Consider the following 19,493-nt stretch of genomic DNA (forward strand, 5'->3'; position numbering starts at 1 on the left):
ACGACCCCATATATGATTGTAGTATCAGCATATTACCACCTCTACCTAGGATACACACTAATAAATATGTCACTTGGAAAGTAATGACACAAATACATGTATCACTCCCATTCAAGTCCCTATAAGTAAATCTCTTATGAAGCAATGTTAATATCCATAATGTAGAAATTATATGTAAGCTTTTTAACATGGTTTTGGATGTATACTTTCTCTCTCAAAATTAAAATATAATTCCTGCACACTCCTATGGAGTATAATGCTCAAATATGCATCCCTTGTGTATTTGTAGGCTATTATGATTTAAAATAACATATCTATTCACTAACATGATACCATACATTTATGAAAATTAATTGCTCTAGGTACCAAGAGAGAATTGTAATTATAAAGGTCGAAGATCATTCTAAATTCTTCCATGTGATTGATGTATGATCCACAACTTGTTTTCGAAGCACTATTAAAAGTAGTCAATCAAACCACACCTTGAATTATGGAGGTATACTAGTTGAAACCAAAAATGCTCAAAAGGAGAAAACTTAAGACAAATCATATATTTTTAAACTAAAGATTGACCATTGGGGGGGGGGGGGGGGGGGGGGGGGGGGTTTCTATTTGATTTATATAATCAATTTCCAATGAGCACATAAGAAGGGGTAAAAGAAGACCAAGGAGCTACTACATGTAGAATTGTGGCTTGAGTCGCAATGATGCAATTAGTAACTCCCTACTCTCTTTTTTGTTTACACAGAGCACATTTATGATCATTTGTAAAAGCACATGAAAATTACAAAGAAAGCACATTTAAAATATCATTTAAATTATTGTAAAAATTGTAGTCATAACACATTTAAATGTGCATTCAAAATTGCGCTTAATATTTATAAAATACATCTATATATAATGGTTTTGTGATGTGACATTAAGAATAATATTAAACATGCCCCTAAGTTTTCCTTTTAGTTCAAGAAATATATCAATGTGGCAGTTTGCAAGCCTAATCCCTTGTAGTGATTCTTGAAGCCACATCTATGTGAGATGCATGGCAACATGGGTCATTAGGGGGCACCTACAAATCCTTACAATACATTTTTTTAACAAGTATATTGCTATAAGTATAAAAAAGTAACTCAAAAATACTTTGGAATGTGCAACAAAATTGCACTAGTACATGTATTGTTATATCTATCATTAAAAGGGAGGTGCCATGGAATTACATTTATTAATTTGGATTATTGTAGATTGTATTTATTTGTCACATAATCAATGACTTATTGTGTGAACATGTGTATATAATACTAATCACTTTATGTCTGGTAGATAGATGGAAGGATACTAATGTTCTTTATATTGTGTTGATTATATAATTAGGTAGAGTTAAGCAAAATTATTATTTTGGAGTGCAAATTTTAATACATGGAATTTATGCCCTTTATAACATGGAAAAATATTATTGAAAACATTATATTTTGTATATACTTATTAACGTAAGGACTTTGTATGCACATATATGCAATAGATTTATTTTTATATACTTATTAGAGAAGACAAAATGTTAGTTTTTGTAATGATATTAGAACAAACAATGTTTGATTTATTTGAACAAAAACAAGTCGTAAAAGGTGAAGACAAGTAAGAACTCAAAGAATCTACTTGCAATATATTTTAAGCACAAAAGTTTGATTCAAGATTATAAATACATGTATGGGGGTGGTGTTTGCCTATGCATGGGGGCAGATTGTACCCATTCTTGTATTGTGCAAGTTTTGGAATTCTCTTCTCTTGTGTTATAATTTGTTCTCTTCTTATTTTCTTTCAATTATTGGCTAAAATATAGTGAAGGCAATCAAGTGATGTTATGGAATTATATTTATTGCTTTTTAATATTATAGATTTTGTCTATTTGTCACATAATTTGTGACTTATCATGCAAACACGTGCATACAATATTACTCGCATTATACTTGGTACATAGATGGAAATGTACTAGTGTATCTTGTGTTGTGTTGAGCAAATAATTAGATAGATTTATGCAAAATTATTATTTTAGAGTGTGAAATTTAGTGCATGGAAGCTATGTACTTCACAATGTGAAAACAATATCAAAAATATTCTATTTTGTGTGCATTTATTAGTGCAAGAAATTTGCATGCACACATGTGCAATAGATTTAATTTGATGTAAATTTAGAAAAAACAAAATGTTATTTTTAGTAAAGCTATTAAAATAGAGTGTGTTTGATTTATTTGCACAAAAGCAAGTTATGCAAGGTGAGAAAAAGCAAGAACTCAAATTTTTTTCTTTCAATGTATTTTGAGCACAGAAGCTTAATTAAATATTATAAATACATGCAGGGGAGAGTTGCTCACCCATGCATGGGGGGGAGATTATACACATTCTTATGTTGTGCAAGTTTTGGATATATTTTTTCTTGTGATATTTTTTTCTCTCCTTATTTTTCTTTCAATTATTAGCGAATATATGGTGAAGGCAATCAACATTGGTATCAAAGATAGCTTATTGGTTTGCGCATCAACAAGAAGGAGGAGCGAGCGTCTATAATTTGACATCTACATCATCTGTATCATCATACATCTGTGTGCTATGTTATCTGGTGGTTAAAGATAATGTCCCAATGATTTGATAAGACTGTGTCCCGAGTACTTGAAGACTTGAGCAATTCTATGTCACCATTACTCTAATGTTATGGTAAAGGGGCTACTCTAATGTTATGGTAAAGGGGCATTACCAAAGGTTCTCTTTCTTAAGTGTAAGTCTTTTGATAAAGAAAAACCATGGGGGCAGCAACAAAACCAACATGGCTGGTTGTTTTGCCATGGTAAATGGTTTTACGAGAGAGAGAGAGATTGATGTTCTTCCGTCGCCATGTCGGGTTCAAAAACCGCCTTCCAACAAACTCTAGCTTTGGCCATCTATCAACGCTTCGATTGTCGGGGTTCCATTAAACGTTCGAGAAGCTTCTTCACACGCGCCCGCATTCGGGGCATTCAATTAATGCACAAGTCTTCTTCTTCTTCTTCTTGCCTATGCAGTAATCGTGCTTAGTGCTTGTTCGTGTGCATGGCATTTTTTATTATAGGTTTTCCAAAGGTGTATTCACATGCAACACAATTTATTGAATGCTATTCTTTGTGCACTAAGACTTTTCTATACTGTCGGTTCCTTCCAACACCAATGAAGTTAATATAAAGAATATGGAATCACCTCTTCTAGAAATGGTGCGCAGATCGGACGCAGGTAGCTCACGTAGTGAATTCCCAAAGGTCCCCAAGAACAAAATACTCTACTTTTTAGCACAAAGACCAATGTAAAAGCAAGCACGACATGAGACAAGAGACAAATTGGGTTGAATCTCCCCCATGCCTTGTGTGAGCGCTTCACAAAGCATGTATTTAATATATATTTCCAATCTTTTTGCTCAAAAATAGCCCAATTACAAAAATATGACAAGCTTTTAGCTTTTGAGTTTGCTTTCTACCAAAAATAGGAAAATAAAGCTAATGGACGGTGCCCAAAGAGTCTGGCACGCCCAATCTCAATGTCCAAATAAAAATAACATATCCAGGCGCATAAGCGCATACAAAATAATAATAAATAGTCGATGTCTCTATAGACATAATCAAAATATAGGCGTGGCGCCTATCAAAATATAGTCCAAAGATCGGAAACCCGCTAGACTCCAATGCTTTCCTCCGCCACTGCTGCTATCTCTACACATCAACTGAAGCATTCACAATCGTTAGTAAAATAACACAATTAAACCGACAAAAGTGAATACCTAGCAGTCTTCAGCTACATAAATAAATCAACTGGTTAGAAATAAATCCTAACCTTAATTTATTACGAGTGCGCACTCTAAACTCATAAACGTTTATTAATTTAATATGCATTTTGCGGAATCACCCGCTATGGAATCACCCATGTACACACTAAATTAATGAAACGCCCGAAAAGGACAGGCGTCCCCATCAACTTCTCGCACAAAGAATCCTCTTTGCGTATGAGCCCCGGTCATGTAAGTTTACGGAATCCACCGTAAAACCTCACGGAATCCACCGTGGAATATGCCTCCTGGCATCATACCCCCGGGGTGGGATAGCAATTGACCTCAATTGCTATTAGCTCAATGTGGAGCTAACAGAGTGGGGAAAGCATTTAGGTGTCTAGCGTGCATCCATTGTGCTTCCTCTACAGGATGGTTCTTAAATTTCACGAGATATCTAGAGTACCTTCGGCCAGTTCTAGTGGTCATGTAGTCAGTGTCTATGATGGCTTCTGGTTCAAGGATTTCAGTCTCTTCTTCTAGTAAAGGTGGGTTTTCATAGACAGGGTGGATAGGTAATTGTCCTCTAAATGGTCTCAATAAACTAATATGAAAGGTATTATGAATTTTCCAATGAGATGGCAATTCTAACTTGAATGCATTGTCATTAATCTTATGAATGATTCTAAATGGTCCGTAGAATCTAGGGGCTAATTTGACAACTGGATGTCTATCTACACTTTGCAGTCTACGCTTTTCTATTCTAAGCCAAACATAATCATCAACTTTGAAATTCATGGCTTGTCTTTTCTTGTTGGCTTGTTTGGTATATGATTGTTGGGCTTTAGCAATCATATCCTTGACCTCATAAAAAATAGTGTTATGCATAACAGCAATATCATCGGCACTTTGTATTCTATTAGACAAAGATGCAACAGGTGTAGATAATCTATGTCCATAAATAACTTCAAAAGGTGCTTTCTTTGTAGATGTGTGCGGTGTATTATTGTAAGCAAACTGTAATAAATGTAAATGAGTATCCCATGTCTGAGGTTTAGAAATAGTGTATGCACGTAAAAGATCTAGAATAGTGCTATTTGTGGCTTCTGTTTGTCCATTTGTTTCTGGATGAAATGCAGATGAGAAATCAATCTTTGTGCCTAGATTTGCAAACAGTGTAATCCAGAAATTATTACAAAATCTAGAATCTCTATCTGAAATAATCACTTTCGGCAATCCATGGTTAGTAAAAATAGTTTTCAAAAATAACTGTGCTGCTTGTGATGCTGTTAAAGTTTTCTTACATGCAATGAAATATGCTTGCTTACTAAATCTATCTACAATTGTCCAAATCATGTCATGGTTAGATTTAGTATTTGGTAAGCCAGTAATGAAATCCATAGATATATGTTCCCAAGGTTTAGATGGAATAGATAAAGGCATTAATAACCCATACTGTTTACCATGATGTCTTTTTATTCTTTGACAAATCAGACATTCAGAAACAAAATTAGACACATCTGCATCCATATGCGGCCAATAAAAATCTTCAGTTAACATGCGTAATGTAGAAATGATACCTCTATGACCTTGATATGGGGGACAATGAATTTCATTCAAAACAAAAGATCGGAATGGAATAGTAACACACAGTCTCTTTTCAAAGAACATGAATCCATCATTATATGACAATGAATCAACAGGAATGAAATTATTTTGAACTAATTTTTGCCAATCAGAATGAAAAGTAATATCCTGGTGATATGTGTCTTTCATAGCAATCAAAGAATCAAAAGATATGATAGAAATGTTATAAATTGCAGGTCTTCTACTTAATGCATCGGCAACTACATTTTCTTTTCCAGGTTGGTATTGAATGATAGGATGGAAACTTTGAATGAATGAAGCCCATTTGATATGGCGGTCAGAAATTTGGGGTTGGTTAAGTAGATGTCTAATGCTTTGCTGGTCGGTCTTTATCATGAATTCTGAACCCATTAAATAATGCTTCCATTGTTTCAATGCTTGGACAACTGCTAAGAGTTCCTTATCATAAGTGGAATATTTAAGCTCAGAGGGTTTCAGTTTAGAACTAGAATATGCTATTGGATGGTTGTCTTGCATTAGCACGGCTCCTATTCCTGATCCGCTAGCATCAGTCACAACTAAAAAGAATGGTCTATTAAAGTCAGGCAATTGTAGGACAGGGGCATTGGTCAATGCACGTTTAAGTAAATCAAAGGATTTCTGTTGGTTTTCAGTCCATTGATAAACAATGCCTTTCTTAAGAAGTTTGGTCAGTGGTAAAGCAAGTAATGAGAAATTACGTACAAACTTCCTATAGAAACTAGCAAGACCAAGGAATGAACGTAATTCATGTACATTTTTAGGAATAGGCCAATGCAATATTGCGTCAATTTTCTTAGGATCAACTTTTATTCCTTCTTTTGATACAATATGACCTAGATATTCTATTTCTGTCTTAAAGAATTCACTCTTGTCAGGATTTGCAAATAATTGATTTTCTTTCAGTAATTGAAAAACTAATGATAAATGCTCATAATGCTCTTTTTCACTTTGACTGAACACTAAAATATCATCGAAGAAAACAATCACACAATTTTGATATTTTAGAAAAATACGATTCATCATTCTACTGAAAGTAGCAGGTGCATTAGTTAATCCGAATGGCATAACTAAGAATTCGTAATGGCCAAACTGTGTCCTGAATGCAGTCTTAAATATGTCGGATCTATCTAGCCTCACCTGATGATATCCAGATTTAAGGTCAATTTTACTAAATATAGAAGATCCTTGCAGTTTGTCCATAAGGTCATCAACTCTAGGTATAGGATACCTATTCTTTACAGTGATCTTGTTTAATGCTCGGTAGTCAATACACATCCGATAAGTATTATTCTTTTTCTTGACTAAGAGCACAGGTGCACCGAATGGAGAACTGCTAGGTCGAATTAAACCTCTATTTAGTAATTCTTCTACTTGAGTCTGGATTTCTTTTTGCTCTATTTGATTGTGCCTATATGGGGCTTTGCAAGGTGGTTGTGTGCTACTAATCATCTGATAGATAGAGCTTCACTTTGGTGGACTGTCGTCCGCAAGAGCATAGAATGTCCTGCTACATGGGAAGATTTCAAGAAGTTCATGCAAAATTTCCTTCCACCGCAATTTCATGAGAAGGCTATCAAGCAATGGGATTTACTTCAACAGCGCGACCGTGAGCCTATTCCACAGTATACAGAGCGTTTTTGGAATGCACTTCTACAGCTACGCATGCTTGAAGACGTACCAGAGACGACGCATAAGCGGAAGTACATGTCTGGACTTCTTGGACATTACTACGCTGAAGTGAACATGTTCAAGCCTGCTACTCTTGAAGATGCCATCTCCTTAGCTCACGACACTGAAGATAAGTTACGTGGAAGAGATCGACGACCACAGCCATTCCAAGCAAACGGTAATTATGGATCTAAACAATTCAATTCAAATTTCAGAAGGTTTAATCCAGGTCGTTTTTCATCACCATCTTTCCGCAAGAATTGGCCTAAACCACCTGCATTACCATCCACTGTCAATACAAATCCTAAGCCTATCCAACAAGCAAATCCAAATATACCCAGACTCCCAGCCATTGCAAATAATGTGACCAAAGCCAAGCCTATCGTATGCTACAAGTGCCACCAGCCAGGCCATCTCGCAGCAAATTGTCATTCAAAGAAGCCATCAGCACATATCAACTACCTTGGAGCTATGGACGAAGACGAGCATGAGGATATGCCGGATTTCACTGAAGAAGAAGATGATCCTACTACTACTTCCGACACTTTACCAGGTATGCCTACTTTACATTCATTGTTGACTATGAAATGTATGGTGCATGGAAAAGAAAGAACTTTATTACATGATGACGGTAGTACGCATGACTTTATTTCAGCAAAATTGGTAAAGGAATTGAAATTGCATACAGTACCTATGCACTATCGCATAAAAGCTGCATTTTTAGGTACTAGGTACAATGGCACACAAGAAGTTCAAGATTTAGAAATTCAAATTGGTCCATATATTGAAAGAAGAAATTTCTTAGTTGTCCCATTACAGTCTAGCATATTCTAGGAATGCCATGGAGACACCAACATAATCCCAATATAGATTATTCCACACACACAATGAATATTAATTTTCAAGGAAAATCTATTACATTATTTGGTATGCATGCATCTCATATGTTTCCACTGCTTTCGCATACTCAAGCAAAACGTGCACTACGCAAGAATACTAAATCATATCTCATTTGGGTGAATGAATTGCACGCAAAAGAAACACATATGCACCCTAGGCATAAGGAATTTCTTGCATATTTTAAGGACTGTTTTGCAGAAGACCTACCACCAGTTTTACCTCCATCACGTCCAGAAGACCATAAGATTGACCTAATACCTGGCACACAACCACCTTGCAAAGCCCCATATAGGCACAATCAAATAGAGCAAAAAGAAATCCAGACTCAAGTAGAAGAATTACTAAATAGAGGTTTAATTCGACCTAGCAGTTCTCCATTCGGTGCACCTGTGCTCTTAGTCAAGAAAAAGAATAATACTTATCGGATGTGTATTGACTACCGAGCATTAAACAAGATCACTGTAAAGAATAGGTATCCTATACCTAGAGTTGATGACCTTATGGACAAACTGCAAGGATCTTCTATATTTAGTAAAATTGACCTTAAATCTGGATATCATCAGGTGAGGCTAGATAGATCCGACATATTTAAGACTGCATTCAGGACACAGTTTGGCCATTACGAATTCTTAGTTATGCCATTCGGATTAACTAATGCACCTGCTACTTTCAGTAGAATGATGAATCGTATTTTTCTAAAATATCAAAATTGTGTGATTGTTTTCTTCGATGATATTTTAGTGTTCAGTCAAAGTGAAAAAGAGCATTATGAGCATTTATCATTAGTTTTTCAATTACTGAAAGAAAATCAATTATTTGCAAATCCTGACAAGAGTGAATTCTTTAAGACAGAAATAGAATATCTAGGTCATATTGTATCAAAAGAAGGAATAAAAGTTGATCCTAAGAAAATTGACGCAATATTGCATTGGCCTATTCCTAAAAATGTACATGAATTACGCTCATTCCTTGGTCTTGCTAGTTTCTATAGGAAGTTTGTACGTAATTTCTCATTACTTGCTTTACCATTGACCAAACTTCTTAAGAAAGGCATTGTTTATCAATGGACTGAAAACCAGCAGAAATCCTTTGATTTACTTAAACGTGCATTGACCAATGCCCCTGTCCTACAATTGCCTGACTTTAACAGACCATTCTTTTTAGTTGTGACTGATGCTAGCGGATCAGGAATGGGAGCCGTGCTAATGCAAGATAACCATCCAATAGCATATTCTAGTTCTAAACTGAAACCCTCTGAGCTTAAATATTCCACTTATGATAAGGAACTCTTAGCAGTTGTCCAAGCATTGAAACAATGGAAGCATTATTTAATGGGTTCAGAATTCATGATAAAGACCGACCAGCAAAGCATTAGACTTCTTGGGGACCTTTGGGAATTCACTACGTGAGCTACCTGCGTCCGATCTGCGCACCAGTTGATGCCAGGAGGCATATTCCACGGTGGATTCCGTGAGGTTTTACGGTGGATTCCGTAAACTTAGATGACCGGGGCTCATACGCAAAGAGGATTCTTTGTGCGAGAAGTTGATGGGGACGCCTGTCCTTTTCGGGCGTTTCATTAATTTAGTGTGTACATGGGTGATTCCATAGCAGGTGATTCCGCAAAATGCATATTAAATTAATAAACGTTTATGAGTTTAGAGTGCGCACTCGTAATAAATTAAGGTTAGGATTTATTTCTAACCAGTTGATTTATTTATGTAGCTGAAGACTGCTAGGTATTCACTTTTGTCGGTTTAATTGTGTTATTTTACTAACGATTGTGAATGCTTCAGTTGATGTGTAGAGATAGCAGCAGTGGCGGAGGAAAGCATTGGAGTCTAGCGGGTTTCCGATCTTTGGACTATATTTTGATAGGCGCCACGCCTATATTTTGATTATGTCTATAGAGACATCGACTATTTATTATTATTTTGTATGCGCTTATGCGCCTGGATATGTTATTTTTATTTGGACATTGAGATTGGGCGTGCCAGACTCTTTGGGCACCGTCCATTAGCTTTATTTTCCTATTTTTGGTAGAAAGCAAACTCAAAAGCTAAAAGCTTGTCATATTTTTGTAATTGGGCTATTTTTGAGCAAAAAGATTGGAAATATATATTAAATACATGCTTTGTGAAGCGCTCACACAAGGCATGGGGGAGATTCAACCCAATTTGTCTCTTGTCTCATGTCGTGCTTGCTTTTACATTGGTCTTTGTGCTAAAAAGTAGAGTATTTTGTTCTTGGGGACCTTTGGGAATTCACTACGTGAGCTACCTGCGTCCGATCTGCGCACCAGTGGTATCAGAGCGGAGCAGAGATCAAGGGCTTCCAATCGCTACCAATCTCGGGCGAAGGCGGAGCTCCAGGAACAAACGGCCTCTACAGTCAATCTCGTCGCGAACCGTCGATACAGGCAGACTTCTGGCGATCAAGAACCCCTGTTTCCACTCTCAGATCGCGAAGGACCACTCTCTGTCGGCGGAGGACCACTCCCTCAACTCCATGAACAAGTCGTGATAGAACAGTGAGAAATTTCTTATCTTCTTCATTAACAAAGCTTAAGTACAAAGCTTAAGAACTTAAGAGAAGCTTGATAAGCTTCAAAACGTCTCATCGTGATCAAGAAGTGGAGCCCCGAAAATCGCGCGAAGGAAAAAAACGGCCCTCCCCCCCCTCACGATCAAAAACGGCGGACTTACTGATCTTCTTAAGCTTATTAGCTTAAGCTTATTTATTAAGCTTAAGTCATCAAGCTACTCTGCAAGTTCTACTGGGCAGACAAGTCGACAAACTCCGGGTCACGCACTCCAGAAGACAAGTTTCGCAAGTCGACACTAATCAAGTACTGCAAGTCCTGCAAATCAGCTAAGTTCAGCAAGTCAACAACCCTGCAAGTCTGTTAAGTCTGCAACTCTGCAAGTCAGACTAAATCAGAACTGACTAACGCTCGAAACTCCTAGAAGACTTGTTCGTTTGCAAAAACTCAGAACTGGAAAGTTGTTCGCAGCAAGCTGTTTTACCTATCTGCAACTTCGTTGAAGTACTTTCAGCAAACAGCGACAGAAATATTTCAGAATTTCTGAAAATTGAAGAAGAAAATACCCAAAATACATAGCCTTGTAACCCCAAATTTGAGCTACGCTCATCCCGTTAACTGATTTTGAGTGAGAAAGGTTTGTTGAGTTTTACAGGATGACTTCCCCACATATGGATGATCCTATGGCTGAAGACGACCTACCCGAGCCTACCATGGAGCAAAAGCTGGATCTTATCATGTTGCAATTGGACGAAGAGCGAAGAGCTAGGCAAGCCTTGCAAGCGCAATTGACAAAGCTACAAGGAGCGTCCACTGATAAAGAAGAACCTCAAGCTGAAGATTTGATACGCCGTACCATCGACGCCACTCTTGAAGCACAAACCATTCGCAAGGAATCCAAGATAAGTAAACGAAGTTTCAAGTTTCGCACTTTCAATGGCATAAGAGAAGGAAAGACTGTTTTATCATTCATTAGCCAGTTTGATGACTATTTCCATGAGGAAACTTATCCTGAGAAAGATAAAATCAAGTGTGTTACTAATCATCTGATAGATAGAGCATCACTTTGGTGGACTGTCGTCCGCAAGAGCATAGAATGTCCTGCTACATGGGAAGATTTCAAGAAGAAGTTCATGCAAAATTTCCTTCCACCGCAATTTCATGAGAAGGCTATCAAGCAATGGGATTTACTTCAACAGCGCGACCGTGAGCCTATTCCACAGTATACAGAGCGTTTTTGGAATGCACTTCTACAGCTACGCATGCTTGAAGACGTACCAGAGACGACGCATAAGCGGAAGTACATGTCTGGACTTCTTGGACATTACTATGCTGAAGTGAACATGTTCAAGCCTGCTACTCTTGAAGATGCCATCTCCTTAGCTCACGACACTGAAGATAAGTTACGTGGAAGAGATCGACGACCACAGCCATTCCAAGCAAACGGTAATTATGGATCTAAACAATTCAATTCAAATTTCAGAAGGTTTAATCCAGGTCGTTTTTCATCACCATCTTTCCGCAAGAATTGGCCTAAACCACCTGCATTACCATCTACTGTCAATCCAAATCCTAAGCCTATCCAACAAGCAAATCCAAATATACCCAGACTCCCAGCCATTGCAAATAATGTGACCAAAGCCAAGCCCATCGTATGTTACAAGTGTCACCAGCCAGGCCATCTCGCAGCAAATTGTCATTCAAAGAAGCCATCAGCACATATCAACTACCTTGGAGCTATGGACGAGGACGAGCATGAGGATATGCCGGACTTCACTGAAGAAGAAGATGATCCTACTACTACTTCCGACACTTTACCAGGTATGCCTACTTTACATTCATTGTTGACTATGAAATGTATGGTGCATGGAAAAGAAAGAACTGTATTGCATGATGACGGTAGTACGCATGACTTTATTTCAGCAAAATTGGTAAAGGAATTGAAATTGCATACAGTACCTACGCACTATCGCATAAAAGCTGCATTTTTAGGCACTAGGTACAATGGCACACAAGAAGTTCAAGATTTAGAAATTCAAATTGGTCCATATATTGAAAGAAGAAATTTCTTAGTTGTCCCATTACAGTCTAGCGACATTATTCTAGGAATGCCATGGAGACACCAACATAATCCCAATATAGATTATTCCACGCACACAATGAATATAAATTTTCAAGGAAAATCTATTACATTATTTGGTATGCATGCATCTCATATGTTTCCACTGCTTTCGCATACTCAAGCAAAACGTGCACTACGCAAGAATACTAAATCATATCTCATTTGGGTGAATGAATTGCACGCAAAAGAAACTCATATGCACCCTAGGCGGACGTAGGTAGCTCACGTAGTGAATTCCCAAAGGTCCCCAAGAACAAAATACTCTACTTTTTAGCACAAAGACCAATGTAAAAGCAAGCACGACATGAGACAAGAGACAAATTGGGTTGAATCTCCCCCATGCCTTGTGTGAGCGCTTCACAAAGCATGTATTTAATATATATTTCCAATCTTTTTGCTCAAAAATAGCCCAATTACAAAAATATGACAAGCTTTTAGCTTTTGAGTTTGCTTTCTACCAAAAATAGGAAAATAAAGCTAATGGACGGTGCCCAAAGAGTCTGGCACGCCCAATCTCAATGTCCAAATAAAAATAACATATCCAGGCGCATAAGCGCATACAAAATAATAATAAATAGTCGATGTCTCTATAGACATAATCAAAATATAGGCGTGGCGCCTATCAAAATATAGTCCAAAGATCGGAAACCCGCTAGACTCCAATGCTTTCCTCCGCCACTGCTGCTATCTCTACACATCAACTGAAGCATTCACAATCGTTAGTAAAATAACACAATTAAACCGACAAAAGTGAATACCTAGCAGTCTTCAGCTACATAAATAAATCAACTGGTTAGAAATAAATCCTAACCTTAATTTATTACGAGTGCGCACTCTAAACTCATAAACGTTTATTAATTTAATATGCATTTTGCGGAATCACCCGCTATGGAATCACCCATGTACACACTAAATTAATGAAACGCCCGAAAAGGACAGGCGTCCCCATCAACTTCTCGCACAAAGAATCCTCTTTGCGTATGAGCCCCGGTCATCTAAGTTTACGGAATCCACCGTAAAACCTCACGGAATCCACCGTGGAATATGCCACCTGGCATCAAGAAACTTCCTTGCAACAATAAACTGATCTTCTTCAACATAATTTAAACATCGTCACACGAGAGCTTCACGAGCATGAACGTCAACACGAACATCAACAAAATTCTATAGCTCAAATTGAAGATGATCAAACCGCCTGGATTCTAAAGGGTGCATTCGATGCTGAACAAATCAAGGACCAGAAAATAAGTTGTAAGTCTTTCTAAATTTCTAAATTTGATAGAGAAAAGGATAGAAATTTTTTTTTATCTTAGTTGATTGACAAATAAGCTTTTCTTGAGAATGATAAAATCAAGTGTGCAACCAATTATTTGATGAATAGATCTTTGCTTTGGTGAAATGTTCTATGCCATAGCACTAACCTATTGAAGACATGGATAAACTTCTAAGAAAAAAAGAATATTTTCTTCTACCCCAATTTCATCTACAAGCAAGGCGTAATTTGTCTAATTTATCTTAGCAAGAAGAAGATAATATTTCTATCTACACTGAAGATTTTGGCAAAGGCTTTTGTTATTGGACATACTTGAGGAAGTTCCTAAGAGCATGCTATAACACAAATACGAAGATAGTCTACAATATGGCATCCAATTTCAATCCATTGCTTAGATGCTTTGTGGTCAATAATCCAATATATCTCATTTCTACAACAACAATTGCAACCCAAAGAGACCTTTTCTGCCTTATCGATCCTAACTCTTTTCCATCTAACAAATCCTCCAATTTTCAATCACAAATTGGCAACATGCAAATGTATCCAAAGAACAATCCAAACAACAAGGTAGAGCCTCAAACTACAAATCTTAATGTTCAAAATATAAAGGCCAAAGTTACTTGTCATCATTATGGAAAATTGGAACCTTATCAAGTTCCGTTACCACCCAACAATAACCAAAGCACAACTCAATTGCATAACATTGAAGGGGAACTTGACTATCCTATTGATTGGCCTATGTACACATTATAGCAAGAAGCAAAGATTGAAGGGAAAGTAGGTACACCTATTACTTTACATGCTTTATTAAAGATTAAAGGTTCTCTACATGATTCAAATGTGACTATTTTGCATGACGATAGTAGTTCTCATGATTTCATTTCGAAAAAATTGGTTCAGTGGTCACAATTAGAAACTAGTCCATTATCGTGAAGGGACTTGAGAAGAGAAAAAGATGAGAGAGAACATTATAAATGCAATAAAAGTAGAGTGTATAGGAGAGAGAAAGATTAGAAAAGAGTGAAACAAAGCCTACTAGTTGGCATGATCTTCTTACAAGAATACTTGAAGTGAGGGACGTTATTCCCAAAGTAATGTTGGTCCATGTAGAGAGTTAATGCCATAGCCCTCCGTCATAGCTTGTAGTTGAGCTTGACTAAGGTTCATGCTATTGATTTACTATATTAGCACTACTAGTTGGCTCCAAGGCAACTTCTTGTCGTAAATGTGGCAAAACTCTTGCATTGTGACTATACCAAGTAGCATTTAGTGCAACCATTTTTCTTTTCAAATCTGTATTCTTTAACAAAATAGTTTCTACACAAGCTCTAAGATATTCTTTAACAAAAGTGTTTCTACCATCTCTACACAAGCTCTAATATATTCATTATAAATGCAAAGATTAACTGGTATAGTAGTAGCATGTTCTCTAGCCTTAGTAAAACGGGTCTCAAGTAGCTTGACCAATGGTGGAGATATGCCATATACATCCACAAATTGCCCATGCTCATTGGTTAGCATCAACCTCTTCAATAGGAATGAAGAGTAGGGCTACGACATATACTTGTTGTTGTAACAGTCATAGTAAAGATATGAATAGGTGGACTCCGTCTTTGTCTCTAAAAGAGTGCCAAAGATCTGTATGAAAACTGCACCAAGTTCCCAACAACATTGATAAATCTTTTGAAATATTGGCCTTAAGTATCAAGCCAACCAACATTTTCTTGCCTTCTACATGAACTAACCTCTCTTGCAAAATAATGTTACTTTAAAGATTGATGAGAGCTTCTATAATCCATGGCTATATAGACTAATCAAATATGAGATGTTGAGTGATGTACAAGTACATGCTTCAATTATGACTGCATCTATTACTTTTTCCCTCATCATGGTATCTTCAAAAATCGTAAGTTCATATGCTAGGATGCCAATTAGATCATCCATTTGAGCATTAAGCTCGTTGAACATAATTTTCTTTTATGATTGTAGTAGACATACCATCAAGAATGTTGGCTAAAGTAGCCATTGCATTTTCTTGCAATGCATCAATAAACTTTCCATGTATGAATTCCCTTCAAGGTGCCACTATGGCACTTACCAAGAAGGCTATTGCATCAACATCATACAACAAATGCATGGCTTCCTTAGATGTCAATGAGAGTGCTCTCAATGCAATAGCCATCTCTGCTTGTAGAGATATGCCATTACCAAAGCATATGAGTTTGAGTAATGGATCAACTTTGCTCTCTTGTTGATAATCAAACATATGAAAGTGTTGTGTCAACGACTGCGGTGGATGTTGCATCTATATATGAGAATTTTGAGACACAATTGTTGTTGTTGTTGTACACCAAGCATTGCAACCTACTATAAAGTAGAGTGTACCCACGGGGGGTTCACTCATAGTAAATAAGACATGTCACCTGCGTGCAAGGACTTCTAAAAAAACCCCTATTTATGAAGCTTGTAAGACTAATATATCCCCCTATTTAAGCTTATAAGATATATACATGTATGACTTTTTATGTATCCCCTTTCTTAAATGTAAGTCTTCATAGAACATATACTAACTTTCTTTTTAAAAGTTGGAATTATCCTAAGCAATTAAAAGTATCAAAATGGTCATATCACAAAGTGATTTATGTAGTGGCACTTGGTTATCATTGAAGTATGTGTCGTAATGTTTTTGAGTGCCCGTGCCCTCTTATCACATGAGGAGAGAGATTAGGGGAATCGAACCCCTTTATACTTAAAGTGACTACACCAAGCGGAGAACAAGATCTCTTTGGAAGAAGGGGATTTGAATCTCTCTACCAAAACCATGGGAGAATGCCAACTCCCCCCCTCCCACACTATGATTAATTCAATAACCCTACTATGTGAGGAACCTTACTTGTCAAGGTCTCTTGTATGGCATGGAGAAACCAATCTATGGATTGAGGTGATAAAATGCATCATCCCCCCCTTCTTTTTTCCCTCTATCCCCTCCTTAAATTTAAGTTCAATATAGGAAATTAAGAGGGGTCTACCTCTAATGTATATGCTTAAGTGTCCCCTTCCAAAAACCCCCCTCCCTTACACTCATGTGATATCATACAACATCTATAGTGAACCCCCTGGGACTGTACCACATACAGCCCAAATATATAACCACAAAGTGAAGTGCACAAGACTAGGTGAATTTGAACCATAGTATGCATTCCATTGACATGACTAGATGAATTTGAACCATAGTATGCATTCCATTGACATGAATAACAATAATCCCCTATCATTTGATAGGGATTCTCTCGAGATACTCTACAATAGTACTTAGAACTAGAATATCCATTGTAAGTAGCACTAGGAAGGATATTTCTATAGATGTCAACCATATTGAGGTACCAATGAGAGCTTTAGAGAAAAAAGGGTCTTCTACTTTAGTGTGATTCATAGGAGTGTATATAGGCAGGAAACAAAGTGTATAGTTGCATATTGCCTTGAATATTTTCAAGGACTACTTAATTGTTCTAAAAAAGATTCACCTTCCAAAATCATCATAACTTGAAATAAGAATTGTAGAGGGCAGCTTGATTCATAATAGTAAAGCAACTTGAGATGTACCCAAGATTCCCTAACGTGTAGCTACTTCAATGGCATGTGGGGCACTCCCTATGGCCATATCAGGCTATTCTAATTCGTCCATATCCTACTCAACATGCTAGAGTTATCAGAGGATATTTGTGTTTAGTGGAGATTCACCATCCTAGCCATGATGCTGATGTGAACATAGTCCAAAATTTTAACCATTTGGGACTAGATTTGATGATGGATCATGCATGATGTTTGATATACATAATGAGCATCATTTATAGCATTAGTTACATCAATTATAGTAGAAAATGATCTTTTATTAGGATACTCTATTGGAGCATCATCTTCAATACTTCGTTTGTGATTATTTTTAGAGATAACTCCCAAAAACAACGATTGTCAAATGCATGAGTGATGTAGGCTTCAATACTTTGTTATGATGATTTTTAGAGACAACTCCCAAAAACAATGATGGTCAAATGCATGAGTGATGTAGGCTTGAATACATTGTTGTGATCATTTTTAGAGCCAACTCTTGTGAAATTCATGAGTGATGTCGGCTTTTTTCTTGATGTAAAAGATGTGAAGGAAAATCCTACAATATAGTACTTTCTCAAGTCTATTCATGGCATTTTCGCAAGTCTTTCTCAGTCTTGCAAGTCTAAATAGGATGCGAGATAGTATTTCTTCCCTCAGTATCTATTGAAAACCATAAAGACTCCTCTCTTCATTTTGAATCCTCCATATGACACATGGCATATTTACCATATTCTTGTGCTAGTAAGAGCAGATCCATTAGCGAGTTGGCATTACTGTTGCAAAGATAACCCAACTTGTTGTTCACATGTTGAACTAAAGATCTTGCAAGGTTTTAGGGTGTAGTTGTTGGAGACAAAAAGGATAGTTGAGGATCTCTCCCTTGTCTATCAGCGGACTCTTGCAATCACTTTATTAGTTCCCTTCATCAAAGATTTCAAGAAAGAGTTTTACTAGTCATGCAACTATACAATTGAATTTTATGGTTCTTGCTCAAGTTGCTCTTCCCACCTGAAGATAGGTCACTACTGTTGAGCTTGAGGCTTTTGATAGATGTGTCCATTGTTCCATACTCATACCTCATGGATTCTTCAGCTGCTCTCTTGTTGTGGATGTTCCACCATCCTAGAGGATTAGACAGATAAGCCACAAATTGTTAGATTTGTTTCAATAATGTTCCACCCAAATATTTATGTTGATGGTAAAATTTTTCTCGATGTTTTGAAAAATCAGTGGAATCTTATGTATGATGTGGCTGCAATTTTGACATCTATTTAGTCTTTCTTATGCGCTCCAAACCCCAACTCACTTGCAAACTCTAAAGCTGCTAAGATGTTTTGTGAGAGTTGCCAAGAGTACAATAGGAGGGTTAATGAAATAATTGAGCAGAGCTATGCCTTCTCCTCATCCGTGAATTCTACAAATGCAAATCTAGGCACTATTTTGCATAAGAGTTATTAACTGGACATTTGCTATTATGACAATTGACTCATCTTTCCATTCTACCATTTGCATATCTCTATGTACCACATCTATAGGACATGCAGACCAAGTGTATGAGTTGCAATTCCACACCAAAACTTGTTAGCACACTTAACTTTGAGCCTTATGATGTTTCTAGCTCAAATATCTTTTGAATTTCAAATGCACTAGTATGCTATGTATCCCAACACTTACTTTTTTGACAATGTTAAACTTTTTCCTAGCCCCTAGGCTTTTGATAGTGCAAAAATAACTATCCTATTGGTTGCTTCACTGTGTAGACACATATTCTCTATGTTATGAGAAAAAACTTCTCAAATATATTCTTATCAAGTCCATCACACATCAGGTTGTGTAGGCATTGATATCTTCTTTTGCATCATGCCTTGTAAAGAAAGCATTGCTACATTTGTATTAATCTCAAATAGCTTCTTAAGAATTTTTGTATATGCATTCTCATGGCACCTTTCATTAGTAGCAATAGTTC

This window comes from Lygodium microphyllum, chromosome 5 (genome assembly GCF_053477565.2).
Source record: "Lygodium microphyllum isolate KBCC chromosome 5, Lygodium_microphyllum_v1.1.10, whole genome shotgun sequence".
Taxonomy (NCBI): Eukaryota; Viridiplantae; Streptophyta; class Polypodiopsida; order Schizaeales; family Lygodiaceae; genus Lygodium; species Lygodium microphyllum.